Genomic DNA, 7,591 nt, shown 5'->3' on the forward strand with positions numbered 1-7,591 from the left:
ATCAGAAGGTATATGGGCGTATGAATACATATGTGAATGTGTGTATATATATATTTACAGGTATACATGGATAGAGAGCACAGGACAAATTTAATAGGAAGGGATGATACTTAAGAGGGGAAATTAAGAGGTAAGAGAGGAATATAATTAGAGGAGATGGAGAGAGACAGAATGGGGTAAACTATCTCATACAAAAGAGGCATGGGAAAATGGTTACAATGGAAGGGAAGAATAGGCAGGGAAAAGGGAATGGGTCAACCTTATTCTCATTGAATCTGGCTCAGGGAGGGAATGTCATATACACTAAATAGGGTATCTCATCCTACAGAAGAGTAGGGGGGAAGGGGATGAGAGGGGGGATGATGGAAGGGAGGAAGCACTCACTTTTGAAAAGGGACAGGATCAAAGTAGAGAATAGAACAAGTGGGTGGAGGGATAGGAGGGAGCAAACTATAGTCAGCCTTTTACAATATATCTATACTGTTAATGTTTTGCATTAGCTACACCTGTACAATCTATACTGAACTGCTTATTTTCCCAGTAAGGGGGGGATGACAATGCAGGAAGGGAATGCATCTGAAATTCAATGTTTTAAAATCAAATATTTAAAATTATACACACACACACACACACATATATATATGTGTATATATATATATATATACACACTATTATTAATACTATCTTACATGTAATTGTGAAAGAAGATATACAGGCACTGGGGCATAGAGATCCACCATGCCCTACTGGAAAAGTCTAAGGGGATATGGGAGAAGATATGGGAGAGAGCAGATTGGCGGAGGGGCTATCCTGTGGGACTGCTATTTTGGAGTGGTGAGTAGAGGAAAAATGGGGAGAAAATCTGTAACCCAAAATCTGGCAGAAATTAATGATGTAAATTAGAAATTAATAAAGCATTTGAAAAATGAAAAAAAAAAAAACACAAACTGGTTCTAACTTTGATCGAAAGAAGCCCAGCTGCTATGAACCTACAATTGTGTAGGCATTTACCTATATTGAAATTATTACCAATATATGGCCTTATACTTCAAAGCATATCATACAAGAATGGAACCTGAATTTATATTTTAGTTATAATCTAGTTTTTAGCAGAAGATTCTTTTGAAAGTATATAAAGGCTGTTGCTGGCTGCTGGTACTGCTACTGCTGTACCTGGGTCATGTGGTAGTACCTGCTCAGCCCACCATGTGGCCTGATCAACCAACATGGCATTTTAATAAAAGGTCCATTCTAAAATTATTACTTGGGTCTTGCTTGCATTAATCAAGGTACAGTATTTGGAGGCCCTAGAGAGATTTGACAGCATTCTGTATTGCTGTCCAAGACCCAAGATCCTCGCTTGGCCTCAGGGGATTTAGGCCCCTCAGCTTTGACTTCCTTGAGCAGCCAGCATCTGAAATTTTCTCAGAGCTCATAACTTAAGGCTGAGAAAGTCCAGACCATCCTCTGACATCGATCATATCATATTTCGGCTCTTTCGACCCAGATCTCTGTGTCAGCCTCCAAATGTGAGTGGTTTTTTATCTGTTGTGTTTGTGTGCTTGCCTTTCTGTTTGTCTGTCTGTAACTAACAACTTCTGTGGTAAAAAAAAAATAGCCAGAGAAACTGTTGGACTTCCAACTCTCTCCTTGTCTTCCCTTTGAAGAAAGAGAGAAAAGAAACGGGGAGGGGTGGGGAGGATGTAGTACTGGCCATTGCGTGGGGAGCCAGCAAGATTTTGCTGAATAGGAAGAGCTCTCGGCCTGGGGGGGGTAGGCATCTGCTCACCCAGATTCCTAGGGGGCTAGCCCCTGATGAATTTCCAGGGCCCCAGGTCTCCCAGGAGGGAAAGATTGCACCTGCCTCCCGGCTTCAACTGACTCATTTGACCTTTCATGTATTCAGGACCTCAAAATAGGGGTGAATCTGTTCTGGTCAGATTTGAGGGCTAGACATAGCCTAAGGAGCTCAGGGAGGTATTTCAGTCTCCAAGAAACCTCAGGATGATTAGATCTTGCTTGTAAATGGCTCCAGCTGGTATTATTGGAATTTGTTTGTCTTTCTATGTGCCCTATCTATTCCTAATTAGCTCTATTGAGCTTGGCTGGGGCAGCCACCTGGCAGGGGCTGGGGGGGGGAGGGGCTGGACAGCCTGGCTCCCGGTTCAGTCCCAGGACTGACCGACCCCCAACCTGAGCTGCTTGCTGCTGGCTCAGGCAACATTAGGTGAAGCTCCCCCCTCCCCCGTCCCTAGACCTCAGCCACTGTTTGTGGGGGGGTGGTGTGGGGAGGAGGAAGAAGCTGGCTGAAGGAGTTCTCTGCCCACTGAAGTGGAAATGGAGGTGGGGTTGGGACCTGCATAGCCCCTCCCTCGGGAGGAAATTGGGCAGTTGGGAAATTTCTCTCCAAGACTTCAGAGGTGGGGCAGGGCCTTCCCCCAGATGGAAACTCTCCAGAGGTCTTCAAAAAAACTCAGGGTGGGAGAGGGGCTCCTTGCTCTACTGGAGAAAAACCTTTCACTCCGTGCTGGTCCTTCACCTTCTTGTGGGGCATTGGGGGAGGTGGGGAGGTGGACCCCTCTTTGGGAATCCCTCCCCTCCAATCAAAGAAGCAGGCAGCCTAGATCTCCTGGCTGACCAATTAAGGCCAATTAAGTCTGGAGCTTTGAGACTGGCATACTCAAAGCTCTCACTTTCAAAAAGGTCCACCAAAATTCTCCTTGTCTTTGTAATATTTTGAAATTTTTTAATTTGGGAAGTTTACAATTTCTTTATATTTCTGGTCAGCCTGAAATTATAATGAAAGTTAGAAAGAGACAAATAAAATATATTCGCAAGTTCTGAGAATTAATCATTAAGAAATTGGAAATAGGATACTAGGATTGCTTAAAAAACAGAAGTTTTTCAGGATATTGGGATTGCTTAAAAGGAAGTTTCCTTTGCTATCTCAGTTTGATTTGTTCCTTGAATTTGTAAAAGGAAAATTAATAGTGTTTGTGAAACACATCAGAATTGTATGGTGATTGTAAAATATAATGACTGGGAAATGTTGGTATCTCTCTAACTTTGAATCTATGCCAAAATTGATAACACTAATTATTGTATAAATCATTTGATGTTATTTGATATTCACTGTTATTTTGTTGCCATCTTTCTGAGACTGTATTGTGTTTTTAAAAGTCTATTTAACTAAGTGAACTTCAGAAACGTTTTTGAAGTAAGAATGGTATTACAGCTATTTTTTTTAATCTGAATTTTGTATTGCATGTGTATTGGGTTTTTATGTTATAAAATTTGTTAATTTAAAACTTATATTTGGGTTACAAACAGGCAATGATAAAGCTGATATTTCATTTACAATTTTGGCTATGGGGGTGGCCAGGTAGCACAACAAATAAGAGCACCAGCTCCAGTGTTAGGATGACCTGGGGATTGAATCCCAGGCTCAGACACTTAGCACCCACCCAGAAATACCTGGCCATGTAACCTTGAGCAAGTTACTTAACCCCAGTTGCTTAGGGGCAGCCAGGTGGCTCATCCACTGGCTCCAGTGGTGGGATGACCTGGGGATCAAATCTGGGATCAGATGCTTAGCACCACACCCAGAAATAGCTGGCCATGTAATCTTGAGCAAATTACTTAACCCCGATTGCTTTAAAAAAAAAATTGGCTATTATGAAAATGTATACAGTGGTTTAAAGTTAGGGCGTTATAATTTATTTCCTGTGTAAAGTGGTTTGGAATGAATTTACCTAACATGAGCAATGAGATAGAAACAAGTTTTAAATACATAACATTTGGGACATTGTACATCTCTAAATTATGTAATTTGGAAAAATTATGAACTCTGATGTTAAAAACAATTTTCTTATTACTATTCTGAAGCTGTTGAGTCATCTAAGGATATATATATATATATATGTTAACTTGGATGTATGAGAATATACAATGTCTTGGAAAATTTCTATTAGGAGCATTTTTACACCAAATTAGTTTTGGGAAATTCCCATATTTGAAGGTTTATTTTATAATTATTATGTTTGTCAACCTTAAGTGAAAACTTTCTTAGGTGTGAGGTTTGTGTCAATGGTTATGTGATGAATGATTTTCTGTGCAAAGCAATTTGGAAATTATTAAATTAAGAACACCAGATTGGTAATTACTTGATTTTGGTTTGAAGTTTAAATTTAGGTACATCATAATTGTTCTGATATTGTTACTGGTAAACATTGTTGTTTTTTTTCTGGCTGCAGGGCATTTATTTAAATAGACAAGTACTTCCCTTTGGGAACAAAACAAATGCCAGTTAACAAGAAGGGCAAATAAATTCATACAAACGTTCTGTCACTCTACACACTAAATCCTTTATCCTAAATCATTAACCTCAGTATTTTAAACTTCTGGCAGAAGGTATAAACATTATTTACAAATTATAAATAAATCCCAGACTACTGGAAAATTAATCAAACAACCGATCAAGTCACCTTCCTATGAGTACAAAAGATCAGCAATGTCCTAAGTAGAACTACAAAGGTCTCCCCTTACCTATAGTGTTTGCTAGGGGACATGAGGCAGGTGGTGGTGGGGAGCAGGCCCACAGTGAGGACCTGGAAGGCTATAGCTATGATCTGAGGTCATTCCCTACAGCATTTTCCCAAAGGGTTATCTCCATACAGTAAAGACAAACAGCTTAATGGATAAGGATACTTCCCAAAGACTGCTTTATAAGGAAACCCAGACTGACCAAAATAGAGGAGAAGCCAAGCCTTGGCATGGCCTAGCACTCAAATATTGGTTAGTTAATGACTAACATTCCACTCTGCATCAAACAGCAGGGAGAATCCTACGGGGTGCTCAGTCTGAGTCAGCAAGGATTTTGAGCCAATCCAGGACAAACTCTGGATACAAATGAACATTTTCCTTCTTATCCTCTTTCTGAGGTCAGCATCACCAAACACCATCATTAACTAAGACTATTAATTTACAAAGTAACATGCCACATTGCCCTGCCTGCCAAGTGCATGCCCACCCTACAGACCCACACAGGGCAGCATCTGCCAGGCTCAGGAGGATGGGATGTATGGGGGATCTCTACCCTACTTTACTCATCCTTCCCTAGGGGTATGTGAGTCTCCAGTCTTGAGGCAATGGGAGTCTATGTGCCAGGTTGGGGAGGGGGGATAAATATCTAGAAACACCAAAAGGTTTGGAATAGATGGATACAAATGTAAAACAAAACCAGGCTGGTATCAGTGGCCCAAGATCTCTTCTGTTACTACCCTGTCTTCTGTCCAGCTCTGGTCTGCAGTGCTCAGGTATGGGCACACACACATCATGTACACATGCACATATGTGTACACACACTTATGGGCATGCTCATTGGCCCTGAAGCCTGGGTCTGACTTAATAGGGTCATTGGGTGTTTTGCCCACCTGAAGTGGTCACTTTTTACAGGAACAAAGGATCCACAGCAGGCATTCCTCTGCAGACCCACCAAACTACCCATGTCCAAGTTCTAGGACCAAAGACGTTGGGTGGCCATCCCCAGGAGGGGCCCTGGCTTTTCAGGACCCCTGGGGATTCCCAACACTGGCACTAGGATCGTCCATTTCTCCTCTGGCAGCTCTAGTGAGAACTTCCATCCACCTCCGCTGGAGCTCCTCATCCTCTATGCTGAGATACAGAATCTGGTGGGACTGTGAGAGTTTCAGGGTGTACTTCGCTTCTAGCTTCTTGGCAGGTCCAGGCAGAGTCACTTCATAGCCAGGAAGGGGGATTGTCCAGGGGCTTCGCCCATCCTGGCCTCCTTGTAAGTACAGCACCAGAGGTTCTGCTTTTGGTATGGTCACCCACAGCTTGCAGAAAACCTTCCCTTTGTCCATTAGCTGGAGGTGGCTACAGAACAGGCTGTTTTCAGGTGTAGTAATATTTTGCTTCTCCAACTTCTTCCTTTGTTCTCCACCAGCCTCAGAGACAGGACTATTTGGCACTGTTTTCTGCATAAGGAAACACTCTTTGCAAAAACGACTCTGACAACTATTGTCTGCCTTGAATTCTCAGTACTTCCCACAAATCACAGCCCCACACTGTTTGCAGTGGTGCTGTCTTTTCGTAATTGAATTAAAAGTTTCGTTGCAGCTTTTGCAAGTTTGCTTCTCTTTGTCTCTTCTATTTTTAGAAGATTTTCTGGAGTCAAGTCTTCCAAATGCACCATAGCCATCTGCCCCTGCCATGGACTCCACAAAGCTCGTGCTGGCCATAGGTGAGTCTGGGACATCCTCCTCCTGGGTGAAAGAGCTGTTGAAAGCTCTGAATGTCTCACTTCTCACTTTTCTGCTTGTGCTTTTCAATCGTGGCAAGAATGACCTCAATCCATTCTTTCTTTTCCTCTTCTGTCCTTGTTTGCAGGTCCAATGACCTCTTTTTTTCCTGTTACTGTAAAAGTATGTGTTGCATTTGGCTTGGCAATTTCCTGTACCTGCAAGCCAGCTACGTCCATTTCTCACAAACGCTGAACTTCTGAGTCTCAGTTTGGGCACACAATATAACAGCATACTATTAAACAGGAACAAGTACCTATTTTGAGCAGTGCCATTCTTTGCAGATAGCTTCTGAATATGGCCTTCTTTAATAAGTTCATTTGCAGGATTAACGATATCTTCTTCTCCTCCTAAATGCTCATACACCTCCAAGAGCTTGTGCATCTTTTCCATCTTTCAAATAGCTGCATTTGAGTGATTTGCTCCTGTGGAGATGAGTTCCAAGGATTTTTTCTGCATCTTTTCTGTCTGGAGACTCCCCAGGAAGCTTCTTCAAATAATCCTTGAGCAACATCTAATAGCGAGGGATTCTCTGTACTGGCTCTAGCATGTGATGCTGTTAATATCAGGTTCCCACAAACCTCCTGTTTCTGGATACTCTGAACAACATCTTCAAAGAGAGATGATCTCTGGGTCCAGGTGTTTACCAAGTCCATAGCTCTGTCAAAGTTCTTTACATATTCACCATACATCTTCAGTAATGGAGCTAGCTTCTGAAGGATATCCCCAATCCTTGGATTTGTGCTCCATTCTTGAGTAATCCGAGTCTGCAGCTCTGGTAAGAGAAACTGCCCATGGAAACAGTAGATTGAAGAAATATTGGAGAAGATACCAGTTGTTACTTCAGATGGAATACCAACTTCTGCCAACTTGGTGCAAAAATCCTGGTCCAGTAAGTGCAATCTTTTGACATAGGCTTCTTCAGTGTGGAGGAATTCATTAGCAATGTTGAATAACTTCTGTGGCTCAGTACACTTGGCCACATCTAGGTCTTCTCCCTTTGGCACATCTGCAGTTTCTGGCTCCTCACTGCTGCCCTCATCAACATCACTGTCAGCCTCTTGGACTATGTCTTTCTGGGTGTCACCAGGTGAGCTCACATTCCGTTCTCCTTCAGGCTCTATCTCAGTTAGGAGGCCTGGGGTGGGGTATTTCTTGTGCTCTCCTCCTTCCTCAGCTGGAAAGGTCTCTCCTGCCACGCTACAGGAATGGCTATCAATGCCATTTCTGGAGTCAAGTCTTCCAAATGCACCATAGCCATCTGCCCCTGC

At 42.5% G+C, this 7,591-nt stretch overlaps 1 protein-coding gene and 1 pseudogene across 5 annotated transcripts in view; both read right to left on the bottom strand.

The window, feature by feature from the left end:
• Positions 1-7,591, bottom strand: part of CCDC91 (coiled-coil domain containing 91) — a 662,757-nt gene that overhangs the window by 298,245 nt on the left and 356,921 nt on the right. The gene's annotated exons all lie outside the window — the stretch shown is intronic.
• LOC138166320 (FYVE, RhoGEF and PH domain-containing protein 3 pseudogene) overlaps positions 3,091-7,591 on the bottom strand; it is a 5,556-nt pseudogene continuing 1,055 nt past the window's right edge.

The sequence above is a fragment of the Petaurus breviceps genome, unplaced genomic scaffold, assembly GCF_028583685.1.
Source record: "Petaurus breviceps papuanus isolate PSGF00001 unplaced genomic scaffold, PetGlider_PUasm1.0 221, whole genome shotgun sequence".
Classification (NCBI taxonomy): Eukaryota; Metazoa; Chordata; class Mammalia; order Diprotodontia; family Petauridae; genus Petaurus; species Petaurus breviceps.